Below are 17263 nucleotides of genomic sequence, written 5' to 3'. Positions count from 1 at the left end.
GGCATCCATTGTAGTTTCCAACATAGCGGATACAGTACATGAATATTCCGAGCAAGAGAAGGGCTACGGGCAAACCAAACCAAACCAAAATACACTACAATATGCTATAGATGCCCAATCCGCAATACGAAGCACTGTACAAAGAATCGAGAAAGAAATCAATTTTGTGGCGAAGAAGCAATGGGAATCTCTACACGTGGACGACCCTATGTTCGGAATATTCATAGCACAGGTGGATGTCTCGGAAATACCAATAGAATACAAACCAAATATTTCCAAATTCGAACGATTTCTATTGGCACATGGCTATGGACAGTATTCCATCGACTACACGAGGGATTTCTCTGGCGCTCTAGATATAAAGCGTCCTGTGGAATACCCCCAAAGAGACACAACTTTTGAAACTAAAGAGATCTTGTAACTGCCATGGACTGCGAGGGCCCACTATCCTGGACAATACCAGGACTGTAGGTAATTACGTCTGTACTTGGGTTGGAACCTTGAATTGCTCTACCATGCGTACAAAAATCTACAACAAAGTAGTTTCCAATTTCAAAGCCGGAGAAGTACGAGAACACATTGGTGGCCATTTGGCTGACTAGGCGTATTGTTCCAGCGAACACCTGCGGAAAACCTTTCTCCATCCAGATGTCCATGCTAGAGGTTGTACTCTCATAGAGGACTCTTTGTACACACACAGGACCAACACCGCGATGCGCACACATGCACGGGAAGAGTATCCGAAATCCAAGTACAACCCACCCGAACCAACAGACAAGACGATACTCGATGGAACTACGCAGTAGAATGGACTACAGCTGATTTCGGATTCTGGCCATGTCCTTTATTCCGAGTAGACATTTTGGCCACTAGACCTACCGGGGTAGAAATAGGACCACTACGATGCTACACAAAAGCTCCCCATATGAGAACTATACTAGCTGGAAGTCATTGGCCAACACAGCTACATCCCCGAGGTCCAAATCCAGATACAATGCTACCTCCGAACAAACGAGTCTCTTTGGTATGGCGCGAAAAAAGACCAATAACACCATCGGTATAGGAACTTCGAAAAACGAGATAGAGGAGGTACCGGAAATCGTGGTTGGTCACACTATACTGAGCGGGTCGACAAGAGATCGCAAAAGACGATTGGAAGAGATTTTGCTTGCTGTCATTGCAGAAGAATGGTGTAGGAATGCATGGAGTCTAGAGACGATGCGAGGGGGATACAAAGAGAAAAGATAAAACAATTGGTAGAAGACCATTGCCTCAAAGGAGCCAAAAACGCTATGCAGAGATTAAAAAAAGACACGGGAAAACGGTTGAAAACGGCCTCTCCCTTTCGCCTGTCTTGCCTTTTTGGAAGAGAAAACCTATTCTGTTCTTTGATGGAAAATACAGAAATCCAAATGGGACTCCAGCAAGACCTCCTACGGAATGCGTGTGGAAAATGACGACGAACCAATACCAATTTGGGTAAACAAAGGTCTAGAACGATTTTTTTCAACATGTTACCAGAAGCTACATAGGATAGGTGGGAACGAACATTTGACTCCAAATGGAACAGTTTCTATAGGCATGTAGCTGGTGTTTTGAAAAAGAAAATGGTCTTCCGATCTATTGGAATCCAGAGTCTGTCGTATCGTTGCCAGATGCCATGGAAGACTCTGTTCGTCAAGCACTTGCTACGGAATCTGCAGTGCAAGATCTCCAAAGCCAACAAAACAACGCATATATTTGACCTGCTTCCTGGGGAATACATTTGTTTCAAATTCGCTTCTGCGACCTATAGCTATCGCAGAAACAGGGAACCACACTATGGCAGGTTCAAACTGCAGATGGAATGGGGACAACAGACGTAGATGTACCCGTGTGTGGATTCTATCTAGAAAAATAAACCAAACGAGCCAGCTGTGCGAATCAGTTGGGGCATTTCTGCTGGCTTCTTGTTGACTGGTATGTAGGTTGGCGGTGCATTGTGCCTAGGACGATGCCCAGGAAAAATACCCACAAAACATCTAGCAAATGCTCAGGGAATTTCAGCAAATGCTTAGCACATTCCAGCTAATTATCGAGACTAAAAAGAGTTTCAGCATCGAGTCCATATGACACAATCTCAAAGACCATGCCACAAGTCAAAGAAGAAGTATTACAACCAAAGGTATCGTTGACAGACGAATTGGTCACCTGTCAGAAAAAGCACGAAAGTAGCAATACCTGGCAGTACGTTGCTTACCAGGAGGCCTACGACCGCTTGGGGACGATCGAGGTTGGTGCGAGGCAATCCACAATATATGTTGGTCGATGTCATGTCTAGGCTGGACAGGGACGGGACGAAGGGCGAAGAACTCCAGGGGGAAGAAGAAGAGACCCATTTTCAATATCGAGAGGGTGTTGGAGAGATGTTGGAATCGACATGAAAGTGGAGCTACCTTTCCCTGGCCGCCTTTTTTGTCTGGTAGGTCGTCTACAAGACCTGGAAGCACACCGGACCGCCGGACCACATACCAGTCAACAAGGAGACAACAGAAACACCCAAACCAATTCGCACGACCACGAAACCCGGGGACCCCTACTACATGGAGTAGAAAAAAATATGTGTACGCGGTTGGAGGCATAGACACTTTTTGTTTTTTACATCAATACATATTGTTCGAGATGCAGCCTGTTTCTGCATCAAAATTTGCAGTATAGCATACGAACCATGCGTTTGGTATTTTCGTCTGGGAGCGCGCCCAACTTTCCGTACTACGAATTCCTGCGCTCGTCCAGATACCCCTTTCCGATAAGAGATGCTACTACCTGTATTTCCTTCATTTTCCTGCTGGTTATGTAGAAGAATGATCTGTCGGAGGATTCGATCTCGATTTGTATGGTATATTTCGGCTCCAGAGAAATCCTCTTCTACCAACTAATAGGTTTGTCACACAAAACGGTCTGTCATTCTTTCAAAGCTAAAAACTAAAGCTAAATCTGGCACTCCATATGTTTCACTGAGATCAGTTCAATCGAGTGACCAGGAGGTGTTGGCTTGCGATCATGGTGACCAGGAAGTTGGCGGGGCATGCAAAAAGTGGTATCAGTTTTATCAGGCCCTTATCACACTAGCCGAACGAGATAGGGGTCTGATAAAAGCTGTATTTATTAAATGAAGCTTTACAGAGGCTTTTGTCAAAAGTGATATTCTACCGCTATTGTACATAGTACTCAAACATTTTGCATATTGTTCCTGACTGTGGCAATGTTATCGCATAAATCAATTTGATAGTCAAGTCAACAAATGTCACGTATTCTTTGAATATTTACCTTTCAGTACCATATCGGGAAAACTCGCTATCCAGATTGATAAAGATGTTACAATGAAAATACTTGGTGCGTAGTATTGTGTGAGGAGCAGAAAACAGTTGACAGTAATCATCATTTCTCCTATTGTAGTATTTATATACACAAAGAAAGTACATATACACAAAGAAAAGCACTTATTATCCACAATGGCCATGAAATCCCCGAAAATGGTGATGTCATCTGCAAGAACAATCATCTGGTAAGACGAAACCACAACAATGACTAGCTGTGATTGTTATTTAATAAAGCTTACATCATGTTATTCCAAGTACTTTTTTTACCATGAAACAAAGCTCTCCAAAGTATGGGGATACAGGTCACAGAAAAGACGTCAACATTGTTATTGTCAATTAAAAGTGTTCCCAGAAGACACTAGGGTATGTCTTACGGAATGAATGATCAGTACCGGGTGGAGCCGCCACGAACCCGGATGACACTCTCCACCTTACGTCTCGTGCCTCCAGTCAGGCGTCTGATCTGTTCTCGGGTCAATAACCTCCACTCATCATGCAGAGCTGCTTCCAACTGGAGTAAATTCTGTGCTTGGGGGTTCCGTGCCTGGATTCGTCGCCCTATAATGTCCCACACATGTTCCAAAGGGTTCAGATCTGGGCTTAGTGCTGGCCAGGGTAGAGCTGTCACTGTATTGGCCCTCAAGAAAGCCAATATGTCACGTGATCGGTGAGGCCTGGCGTTGTCGTCCATGAATTGAGGACGAGTAGCAAGTGGATGGTTGTCGAAATGTGGAACAACAACTGGCTGCAGAACGTCGCGGATGTACTGAGCTCCAGTTAAGTTGCCTCTGATGGTGACCAAATCCTGCTTACAATCATGGGACAGGCATACCCACACCATAACAGAGCCACCTCCATACGCTACAGTCGGCTGAATGTTCCTGGGGGTATAGGCAGTGTTTTCTTCTGTCTCCAAACACGTGTACGTCCATCAGTAACGTGAAGTACAATCGACTTTCATCTGACCAATGAATTTTCCCCCAGGTCCTCAGATTCCAGTTACGTCTGGCCAAACACCATACCAAACGGTCACGTTTATGGTGGTCTCTAAACAAGGGACGCTTAACGACTCTACTGGCCTTTAACCCTGCTGCTTTGAGACGGTTTCGAACTGTTCTGGTGCTGATTGGTCGATTTGGTAACCACATTCTTTTCAGCTGATGACCTATACTGACAGGCAACAGTTGCCTGTTTTCTCGTGGTGTTGTGACAGGAGGTCTTCCCGACCTTGGACGGTCCACTGCACTTCCGGTCTGTGCATGCTTGCGGACTAAGCAGCTAACAACAGTGTAATGGTACCCCAGATTTCGCCCTATCGCCTTAAAGGACATTCCTGCCGAATGCATGCCAATAATCTGATTTCTGATCTTCAACGACACTCGTCTCCGTGCCATGTTCAATGATTATGCTAAAATAACCAGTTGGCACCACCTTAAATACCCACAAATTCACTTGGTCCAAACTGCTTTTTGTGATCCTCGAGGGTAGCATGATGCACGTGCACGTCACAGGCGATGCAGACACGGCTGTCACACATCACTGGTTACAATGCATCCTTCGAATCCTACTCTTCTCATAATTGTACTTTCTTTAACTATTTCGATTTTTCAGAGGCGGGTATTCATGTAGATAACGGGGGGTGCTTAACTGTTTTGTTTGTGTATATTTGAAACTTCGGGATATCAGTTCCAGGTAAGGTAAATGCAAATCAGTCCGATTTATTGCATGACAGAATCAAAACAAGACAATTTACCAGTTTATCACTTTATAGTGGTGAAATAGCCAGTACACTTCCACGGTTTTACCCTTCTGAGCCAAGAAGAACATTTACCAGTGAAACTTTTATCCTTGTGGAGTTAACTCCCTTTAACCAACATTCCTATACCCATCTCCTATAGCATACATACATTAACATGAGAGTCAATGCAATCGTAGCGCTATGACCGCTTTGTGAAATAGTACCTAGGTCTGCTGCAGGCAGTTTTCATACCAGGACAGGCTGTGGTCATCTATTAACTCTTTGTGGATCCATTTTATAAACTGTGGTTGAAAACAATTCTTCAAAGAGATTCCTGAAACAATGGTGCGCAATGGATTTCGAGATACTTTAAAACACATGTAACCATCCGCTATGTGTACATTTCTTTTTGTACAGTTGAACAATATGACGGATTTTTCAGACTGGCCACAGACTAGCCCAGTAAATTGTTCCCTCGTCAAACATAGTTTTGTATGTATGTATGTATGTATGTATGTATGTATGTATGTATGTATGTATGTATGTATGTATGTATGTATGTATGTATGTATGTATGTATGTATGTATGTATGTATGTATGTATGTATGTATGTATGTATGTATGTATGTATGTATGTAGGTGTGTGTGTGTGTGTGTGTGTGTGTGTGTGTGTGTGTGTGTGTGTGTGTGTGTGTGTGTGTGCAGGGCGTGGGGAACATAGACACACCTCGAGGTTGCATCAACCCAGGAGCCAGTACACTTCCACGGTTTTACCCTTCTGAGCCAAGAAGAACATTTACCAGTGAACATTTACACTTCAGCCAGCCTGTGTGAATCAAACGATTCGAATCTTCCATCTTGCTGTTTTTCCCTCAGATATTGTATTGTGTAATTCCCACGGTGTAATCCCCCGTCTTAACATACACAAGGGACTATATTGAACGTTTTGTCGAAATTTACTCATTGGAATGCGTGGCAAAACCTTTCGTATCCATCGACAGATTTTAAAATTGACATAAGCAAATCAGATTTTCTCCCTTTCATCGATTTGCATTCGAAAAAAATCGGTAATTTCTGTGCATCATGTGTGCTTCAATGGTATTCCAGATAAAGAAGTACTACCACGAAGTACCTAATGAGTTGCCGTAGACAGCGGGCTACACTGAAAATAATACAAGAGCGCTTAGTCAATTAGAAAATGACATTTACGTGTGAGATAAGATAAGTATTGTTAAATATTGCTGGCTGATTGAACGTAAAGAATGATTGAGTAAGTTTACTTTTAAGCCGCACTCGGCAGTATGTCCACATCTCGTCCGCTAATTATATATACAGCAGGGCCTAGCGCCGGATGGACACACTGAGTGATTTACTTTCTCATTCTCTCTGTTTCTAAAATGGACATTTGCTGAACGGTCCCCATGGACTGTGACTGTTTCCAGAATGGAGTGAATCAATGAAAAAATAAGTCAGTATGTTCGTATATCATTTAATCATGTATATCTTAATTATGACATGCATACTTAAATATGAATGTACTTGTTGCATTCAGTCTTAAGCAATGCACAGCGGGGAAACAGAATATTAATCATACAATGCATATATAATACTACAACCGTGTTTTAATGTATATTTTCTCGATCTTTTCAAAGGGATAACAATATTTCACAGTTTTCACAAACTATACAAATGACAATCGCATGAAACTTGAAGTTGAAGCTGCAAATGACTAAAATAATACCTTTGATCCGGTTATTAACAACGCCAGGGTGCGATATCACGCAATAAGCCACCAAGACGACCACTGATTCTGGGAAGCCTCTGGGAATCTCCACAGAGATGTTGTCAATACAAAGTTCCACGAAGACATTTTAGACCGGTTATACACGGAAACGAAGAGCACCTTGTTGTACAGGAACGCAAGAAATGCCTTTCATGCATCTCCAATACATTTACTGAACACATCTTGATGTATTCTTGAAATGCCTAATGCCTCAAATTGTTCCTGCCTAAACGAAAATTATATTTTTAGAAGAAAAAAAATAGCAACAATAATATCCAAGGTTTGCCATGTACTTCAACAGTTGATACATAAAAGGTCCTGGTTACCCATTGAGAATAGAGAAGGCTATCCTAAAACTCCAATGACACAATTACTGAAGCCCGTATGATGCCGTTGAAGATTAGTTTTATATAGACGCTGGGTATTAAGGTCTGTGTGTAAGGATAGTCTATAGATCATACTGTCACAACACAGAAATGTTGACATGTGTAACTACCGCGCTTGCTGACCTGAAACCATGCATTGACATATTCACGCACTGAACTATTCACTATATACTTGCGTGGGGTGCGTGGATATGTTAGACATTGATGAGTAGATATACCATACATGTAAATTGGTCGTAAGATATAAAACATAGATACGTATGATACTGAAAAATATACATTGTTGCAACATAGAGCTTTCAAACATATGTGATACTCTTCATTCACTATGTATCATTTTATATAAATTCATCAATATATGCATCTGCATGAGTAACTCTTGAGTGCTGGTACGATTGTTGGTCGCTATGCACAAAATAGGAGACATACATAGTACAGAACGTTATAACACTACTTACATTTCTTTTTATAGTTGGGCCATAGATTTATAATCCGATAATCCTGAATATAGAATTCTGCAGAACATCAATTTGCTACAGTGACATCATACGTCATATTTGGGACTTCACTTTCTCAGTAAAGTACAAGTTCTAGTACTTTTTGGGTGGAGTCCCATCCGGGATTCGAACCCGCACCCTCAGAGTCTGTCATAAATAAACATGTATGGTAGAACAAGTATCAGTTCCTATTATTAAGCACCTTTTCATCTAGCCTTGACCTGCTGGTATGGTCATTTGTAAATGTTGTAGAGCAATCGATGTTATTTGAATTTACCGACGATAATAATCTAGAACAACGTTGAAAAGACGCTTCAATTTCACTGACTATTTATTTCAACTTTTCTGTTGCGAAAAATACGTTTTGTCCGATAAAGAAAAGGAAAGCTAACGATGACAATGTCCCTCGTAAGACTCTTTGAAGGAACAGAATAAAAGGACAACACAAAGATGTCTAAATCATGACTAGGCTTCCTCGGTTGCCTACTGTGTACCATGGGGTCGTGGTGGCCCGGGTAGAGAGAGGCCCTGGGGTCGTGTTGACCCGAGCAGAAAGATTGAAATGTCCCCGGGTCTTAGGGACTCGGACTGGTGTACCCGAGAGGGATATACCTCCTGATTACCCTTACGATCCTTCTTTAAGTAATGCTCTTTGGGAGCCACAAGCCTTCCATGCTCTGAGTATGGAGTAATTTGTGACGCCCAGAAGGATTTAGTACAAGTTGGAGCTCTATGACACAAGTGTATTAATGACTACTTAAGAATATAGAGTAAAACAACATTTATTAAGTACGTGAACCTTGGTAGACATGGTGTGCTATTCACGCGTGTATGTGTACACACACACACACAGATATATATATATATATATACACACACACATACATATATATATATATATATATATATAGATAGATAGAGAGATAGAGAGATAGAGAGATATAGAGAGAGAGATAGAGAGATAGAGAGATAGATATAGATATAGATATAGATATAGATATATAGATAGATATAGATAGATAGATAGATATAGATAGATAGATATAGATATATATATTCGTTTGAGTCAAACTCTCCCCAATGAATTGCACTCTAACTCAAAAGCAATATATAGATAGATAGATAGATATATATAGAGAGAGATAGAGAGATAGAGAGATAGAGAGATAGATATAGATATAGATATATATATATAGATAGATAGATATATAGATAGATATAGATATATAGATATAGATATATATATTCGTTTGAGTCAAACTCTCCCCAATGAATTGCACTCTAACTCAAAAGCAAATAATTGTAAATGACTCAAACTAACACCAAGGTAAATATGAAAAACACACCAACTCTGCAGAATTTTGTTATAATTTTTGTTATAATTCAGTTAGTAAACCGAAGGCCACAATAGCATTAAGTCAGTCTGAAGGGAGTTCCGGATTAAAATTCCATTTCAGTCAGTTAAATAATTGTAATAATTATCCATGGGAATAAAGCGGTGTCGGATATCAAACAGATAACGTGTAATATGCCTGGACATGTTAAATACTGGACGGTTAAAGATACAAACTCATTCCCACATTGCGAAATGACAATTGTCAGTGGAGGAGTTGTTTTGTAATTTTGATAAGTTGGATAAGACGGTACAAAGCCACCTTTGTGTAGTACTAAACTACATAGCGTGTATCATCATTCAAAAACATTATTATCAGTAAATAGATGACACCAACTGAAATATGTCAATACATGCCCTTTTTGCTCTACCTGTATAATATTTTTGGACTTTCCAGGTATCACGATCACAGTCATTAAATCACCAGACGATTAAACCTTTGTTCATTGACAACACTTGAAAACAGATCACCGTAGTTCTTGTGACAGTTCACATTTATCTTTTTTCCAGCAATGACGCATCACAGTCTATGCTGGACTGGTCTGATTCTTGTCTTAGTTCATGGTACGTATTAGTTTCAAACATGCACTGCATGTGGGTTCCTTTCCAACTGTGAAAGAGCCTGTATACATATCATATGTAAATGGCGTTGCACTAACAAAAGCAAGATACGAGAGAATAAAACTGACAATATTTTTGTCCACCCCATACATATATGTGATATTTTTGTGCAGGAGTGTGTGCTTCATGTCCAGATGGAAAGTGTGGACAGAACTGTACATCATCTTGCAACGGTACTTGTGATAGTAGTGGCTGCGACAAGCTCAAATGCCTTTGCTTTGCATGTCAAGATGGGATGTACGGAGAAAACTGTTCACTGCATTGTCCAAGTAATTGCTACAGCGGGGAAAACCAAACCAGACTGTGTGACAGAAGTACAGGGGCGTGTAGTGATGGGTGCGTCAAAGGTTTTTGTTCTCCCAAGGCCCGCTGCAACATCACATGCGGAAAAAACTGTACAGATTGTGATGTTGATTGCAAGTGCACTGGATGTATAGCTGGTCATTATGGCGATTCTTGCAAATGTTTTGAGACGGTCAAAAATTTTAAGTAGCAGAATCATGCACGTTAAAAATAGTGTGTGGGTGGGGTGGGGACGATCAATAAACATATACACCCCGGACTGACGTTCGGTTTCAGCGTGTTCTTGTCATATCAGGTTCTAGACTGAAGAGGTGTCATTGTCGGCTGTATTGTTTTTTCATGGATTTGGGATTATTTCGAGACATGGAATATTTCGATGAAGAGTATTCTAAGACAGGGTTTATGTGGAGCGTACAATGCTTTCTTTATGGAGCTGTCTTGTTCAACATGTTATCTGGACATAGCCGTTACTCACTGCCCAAAGACGTATAAATGAGTTAATCTTTCGAATTTTTCAGTATCCGGTTGACGTGAAATTGAACGAAATTGCCGTGTTTTATCGGAATTCAGACAACGCTACAACATTAGCAACCGTGTTTACAAAATGTTACATATACATGAGCTTGCTGTGTAAGTTAGCATATGTACATTGAATATTATAATGATTCTGCTGTTTTCTTGTGGCAAAGCATTCAACACCTCAGAATCTAATTCTGGAAACCCCAAAGTCCAGAGACTCTCTGGCAAAGGATTTGAGAAAGTTCAAAATACAGTTATCATGAAATTATGATCAGAATTAAGACATGAATTTTAAGTTTTCATCCGTATTATGTATTCATGAAGACTGCATTTTGAATTTTGGTTGTCCAGAATTAAATTGTGTCATGTTATTTATATTTTCCCAGGTAATATCACTGCGATGGCTATTATGACCATAGCAATATTCTTTGTCATGATCATTATGGTGGTCTGGGCAAGGAAACACTACTTAGAGAAAACACCGACAAACAAAGGTAATATAAACTCCAATACTTTCATTTCAAATGGATTGTTTCCGTTAAAGCCAGTTGTCACGTTTTCAATGATGCAAGTCATATCCGTGAAGAAGCATTGCAAATATGGAATTATTCACAGGTTTTGGAAAAGACAACTATTAAAGTTTTTAATGCCATCAGTCTGATGAACGGAATTTGTCTTTATACATATCCACATTTAGTGCGTAGATATTTCAAGGAAACTCTGCATGGACGCATTCAGCTGTTAACATAATTATACAAAACGACATTTATAAAAACACGAAGAGCGCGTGTGAAAGATATCAATGAAACTATTAATATTTTCAGATTCGGATTCACACCCAGGATCTCCGCAAATAGATCCTCGATTTGACAGATCAATCGATGCTCATTACTTGACGGTATCTTACAAGAGTTCATCTGTTTTTGACACATTTTTGTAACGCAGCAAATTTGATTATGTGTACGTAAATTGAAGTGAAGCCCTACATAAATCATAACCTGCACATGACATTGCAGATTATAGCTATTTTTCATATAAAATCCAAGGTTAACCACTAAACCAGTAATTCATTAATGATTGATAATTTATGTGGACGTATAACCAGACTATGAACGTTCTTATTTCAGGGAGCTAAAGGATCACACAGATACATACTTGCTCAGCGTGAGTTGAAATATTCAACTTTCTGCATCACCAATAACCTACTTCCTTACGTGTTTAACTTTACATATTACATATTTGGAACAGAACATATATCAGAAATGTTTCAGATGAAGAATAGTATATATCAGGCGTCCTCCGCTAATGCATCATATACTTTTATACACGTATCAGTCAGTTCTTTTGATTTAAACTGGACAAATTATGCCTTTCTATTTAGTGCCAAGCACAAAAGAACTGGATAAAAACTTTCTGAGGATGGTCTGTGATCATGACATCAACGTGATTGTTTTCATATCTTCTAATGGATCGCGAGTGGTATGTACCATTTCAAGAAGTTTGTCTTTCTTTAATGGACAGATTGTAATGTTTATATTGTTACATTAACTTCATAAATATTTCATCCTTATATTGACATGTATATACATATACATTCTTCCATTAATCGTTTTTCAGTTTGAGAGTTATCTGGGGTTTTGGAATTTAGATCCTGGCCGCAAAGCTGAATGTACCAAAAGATATGACCATTATCAACTTTGGACATTAACGGTAAGCTAGTTCTTGATCAACTTGCTTGCTATTTCTTGCACTGATACGGAACCTGGTAGACGGCACACTGTGTGAGTGAAAAACTCCAAACAAAAAATCTGACATAATCTGGCATCGTCAAATATTATCAGAGCAGGAGTTAATCAACCGGTGTTCATCACGTGGAGATATAATATTATTACAATTTTCTTGGAAGTTGTATACATATGTAAGCTCCAACATTTTTAGGGTTGCTCATTGTTTCTTGAATATTTTAGAAGATCATGCTTGACCAAACGCAACCAAAAATGATTTTCAATCAGGATTGTCATGATGTGCGTGGATGTCATGCAGCACGAATATCAGGCACAATGATTGTTTCTCACGTGCAAAACATAAGTACAGCATGTGACTATAAACGTCCAAATGATTCTCACAATTTCATCCACGATCTTTGCAAGTACTGTACACGAAAATGGGATGTCTCAACGCTGCCGATCATGAACGTTTTGCTCCTAACCGCATCAGACAGGTGGACAGATTCGGTGATGAGAGTGTTATGGTGTTGGGAGCAATCTCATACACCCACAGATCGGAACTTGTGCTTGTCCAAGGCAATCTGACGGCCAATCGATACATCGACCAGATTCTCCGTCCACACGTCCTTCACCTTGTTGACCGTCAACGGCAGCTCTTCTAACAGGACGACGCTAAGCCCGACACAGCACGTGACACCGTGGACTACCTGGCCAATAATATAATACCATCCCCTGGCCCTCCAGATCCCAGGATTTAAATCGAATCGAACAACTTTGGAATCAGATCGATAGATGGGTACGTCGACGTCGTAATCCACCACTGAATCTTCAAGAGTTGTTCCACATGCTGCAGGAGGAATGGATAAGGATTCCACAACGAAACATCCAAAGATTGATTCGATCTGTACCCAGGAGGTTTCGGGCAGTGGTAGCAGCTGGAGGTGGTCATAAGCGGTACTGACTTCAACACCACCTGGTGGAAGCAGTAATGACTGTGATGACTGTTATTCTCTTCCAATATAGACAAGATAGTAATGCATTGCTCCACAATTTATCATTCATGTATTTTTGTTTTCCTCTGATGTACACGTCCTTGAATATCATCAAATTTTAATGGATATTTGGGTTTCTCTTTTTTTGAAGAGTGTATGTTATCCTGTGAAACTTAGTATATTTGTTGTTTAACGCCTAACGCAGCAATTTTCCAGCTCTATGGCGGCGGTTTGTAAATACTGGAGTCTGGACCGGAAATCCAGTGACTGACATCATGAGCATCGACCTACACAATTTGGAACCTGACCAACCGATCGCATTCGTCGCCTCTTACGACAACCATGGGTTGTTGTTGACCAATTCACGGTCTGTTTATAACAATCTGTTCATGAACACACAAAGCGATGGTAGCGTCTGTACCACTGTGAAAGATAAAGGGAATGAGTTCGTGTTCCAGATCACCATTTTGCCTTTTACACACTATGGAATCAGATTACACAACAGAGATTAAAGGTCACTCACATATACCAATATTAATATTAGTATACATGCAGTTTGCAATAACAGACCCATGGAGGTCCGTCGTAGAATAGGCCTTCCGCAACTCATGCTTCCCGTAAAAGGCAACCATATATCATGCTTGTCGTGAGAGACGATTAAACCGATCCGGTGGTCAGGCTCTCTGACTTGGTTGACACATGTCATTGGTTCCCAGTTATGTAGATCGATGCTCATGTTGTTGAATCACTGGATTGTCTGGTTCAGACTCGATTATTTAACAGGCCGCCGCCATATAACTGAAAATATTGCTGAGTTCGACGTAAAACTAAACTCACTCACTCTGAAATGATAAAAGTACGCTATGATTCACTCCCTTTTGCTGATTGCAAGTTGTCACAGAATGGCACGAGGAAGACAACTCATCTGTACCACCACCGCAAATAGTTTAACAGAGAATACTTCTGCCATTTCATGAAAGATGTCAGGAAGGACCCTGGATACCATAAAAAACCAATCGTAGTGTGTTCAAGGTAAATCGATACATACATACAAACATACGCATGTTTTACTTTTTCAACACCAGTCAACCAGAGGCATTTACTGTTAGCAGAGACTGTGAGGTCATAGATGAAGCCTATGTTTATCAAGGAAAATATCATCCTGTAAATCATTATTGCTACTAGATCTCGTACACATTTTTAAAGATATAATCCTACTGGTTATGAATATACAATTTATTTATGTCATGTTATTCAGATAATACAGCTACAACTTAAGTAAGTTAATATTTAAAGGAAATGGAAGCTTACATATCTATAATGTCCAGATGAGCAACACTTGCCACGTTCTTGCTTTTATTTTCATTTGTAACATGTCATAACATCCCCTTACCTTTTGTCAAATTTTCATTTTTACGTAAACAGAAAATTGTTTTAAAAGATTTCTGAAATAATATTTATGGTCGTCTGTTTGCCGATATCAGTGGCTAATGTCATGCAACAGGGGCAAATAACTCCGTTTTTGGAAGCGTCGTACGAATGACATGTGAGGCAATTCGTTTGATGGCGAGTATCGTCGAAAGCTAAAAAAATCAACAAAATCCCTGTACCCATGCCAAGGGTATTTTGACAGTTCCAAGAAGCGATTTTATCGGATAAATATTTGTTTCTAATGATGCTTTTCGGTCACAGTCTGCTATGAGAATAGTGATTGGTCGAAATCGTGCACGTGACTTAAGACAATCATATTACAGCAATGTATACCGTCCCCTTAAACGAAAACGAAGATAAAGGCTAATGTACTAAGTGGTTTTTTAGACATTGTGAAAAGTGATCGATTTAACAATTAAATGTTAGTTAAGTTCCCATACTTTTTTGATGTGACTACTGCCTGGCCGGCATACGTACTTACGGTGTCTGGGGACTCGTGACTTACTGACAGGTTTTCAGACCTACGGTGTTGAAAGGGTTAAAGCAACTCAGGTTCCTAAAATATCAATATACTATATATGTTATTGATGTTTTAGTACATAGCATTCATAATCAATTAATTCTAAGGGCATAATTTACAATTAGTGTGTAAGAGGTCAGTCATTATATTATTGATATTAGAGTATCGTTGATGTTTCCTATCATCCAATCACTGAAAAACGTAAACTGTTCTTTCAGCGAAGGCGAGGACCCAAAACTCGTCTTCTGCATTTTGGATTGCCTGGTGGACAAAAATCCCCCAAGAGAAGGCATTGTGGAAGAACTCAATGAGTGTGTAAAACGTCTTGCGTTAGAGAGGGCGGAATTGGGAAACAAAGGGGTATGTGAACTCCATTTCCATTTAAAGTGTTGTCATCGTCGGGGGAAAGGTTGAGTAGGTTAAAGCGTTTGCTAGTCATGTTGGAAACCCGGGTTTCATTCCCCACATGGGTACAATGTGTGCAGCCCATTTCTGGTGTGCCCATCTATGATATTGCTAGCTGGAATATCGCTAAAACCGGCGTAAAACTAAACTAGTCCACTTTTCCCCAGGTTCTAACATGATGACAACCGTGAATGGTGCCTTATTTATGTTTTTCAGAAAAACAAGAAAAGGCTGCGGGAGTGCTGTGAATATGTTTTACCCCGTGACAACGATGAGACCCACCAAGAGATGCAGTCGGGTGTCAATATTAACGTCAAACAGTCTTCCAAAAGGACCATTTGTGCAATTCCCCCTTTCTGCCTATTTGGTTTAATTGTATTACCTTCTCTGTATGTCGTTATCATAGTCTGTGCAATAATCATGTTTCGTGATTGTTACGCCTAGCAGACAACACTGTCATTGTGTGTGTACCCCTCTTTACCATGAAATGAGTTTCAAACCAGCATTAATGTCTATTTTGAAATAGTGTGTGTGATCGAGCCTTTACATTTCGGCTCACTACTATATTCTGTCAGCAGCGTACCTGTATCACCCAACATGTATCCTAATTCGGCTTTCCTCGCACTACTTCACTGATAAATTCATGTTGCTTACCATAGTCATTTGTATGTTCTTTGCGTTTGTGAATCTGAAGTCATGGCCAGACGGGGTCTGTGTAGGTTCCATCCAAATCTGTACAAAGAGTTATTTTTTTATTCTTATCCTCCGTCTGGTCTGATCCAGTTACATGCAGGTTATTGTTGTTTTCAGTATGACGCTTGCAAATACATACGCTGTATGTTATAGTCACATTATCTGGATGTAATCACTTTTAGCTTGATGTCTACTTCGATACGCAAATTTATGCAATGAAAAAGAAGTAACTGTTGTTATTAAAAAGACATATGCTTCTTCATGAACAATGACATTTTGGTCATGCCCACAGCATCCATGACAAACCATTTGCATAACCATTGTGGCATTGTGTCTGATTCCGACTTTATCATAAAATCCTGTTAATAAATGATCTTCAAATAGTGATGATACCATGTACGTGTCGTTTCCTCAATGTATAGAAGTTTGAAATTGTAACAGGATATTTTATGATTATGATTATATTTTATGAAAGACGTTTTGTTTGTATATTTTTATGATATGACAATGATTACAATATACACAATTTTAAGTGCACAATAAAATGTTTTGTCCGTTTAATTTTGAGCAATTTTATTTCCTAAGAACCAGTGAATTGATAGCTGATATTGGCCAAGTGCCGAATATGTGTCCGCAACATAATGCAACAAAATAACATAGCTAAACATCAAGGATAATTGCTCGAACACCTCTCGCATACTGTGCTTCCCGATATTCTTGTGTCAGATATTGTCAACAAGATTAAGCACGTGGCACATCCTGAGCTGCACTATATTCACGTGTCGCATATTGTTGACACGGTATTAACACGTATCACATCCTGAGCTTCACAATATTCATGTGTCGCAAATTGTTGACGCGATATTAACACGTATCATATACGGAGATACAC

The 17263-nt window shown here is 39.8% G+C and overlaps 1 pseudogene; it reads left to right on the top strand.

The window, feature by feature from the left end:
* Positions 1–9073: 9073 nt before the first annotated feature.
* On the top strand, positions 9074–16672 carry LOC137292064 (uncharacterized; annotated as a pseudogene).
* The last annotated feature ends 591 nt before the right edge of the window (positions 16673–17263 follow it).

The sequence above is a fragment of the Haliotis asinina genome, chromosome 7, assembly GCF_037392515.1.
Source record: "Haliotis asinina isolate JCU_RB_2024 chromosome 7, JCU_Hal_asi_v2, whole genome shotgun sequence".
Taxonomy (NCBI): Eukaryota; Metazoa; Mollusca; class Gastropoda; order Lepetellida; family Haliotidae; genus Haliotis; species Haliotis asinina.
The sequence above is the reverse complement of the archived record's forward strand: the minus strand, read 5'-3'. Positions and strand labels throughout refer to the sequence as shown.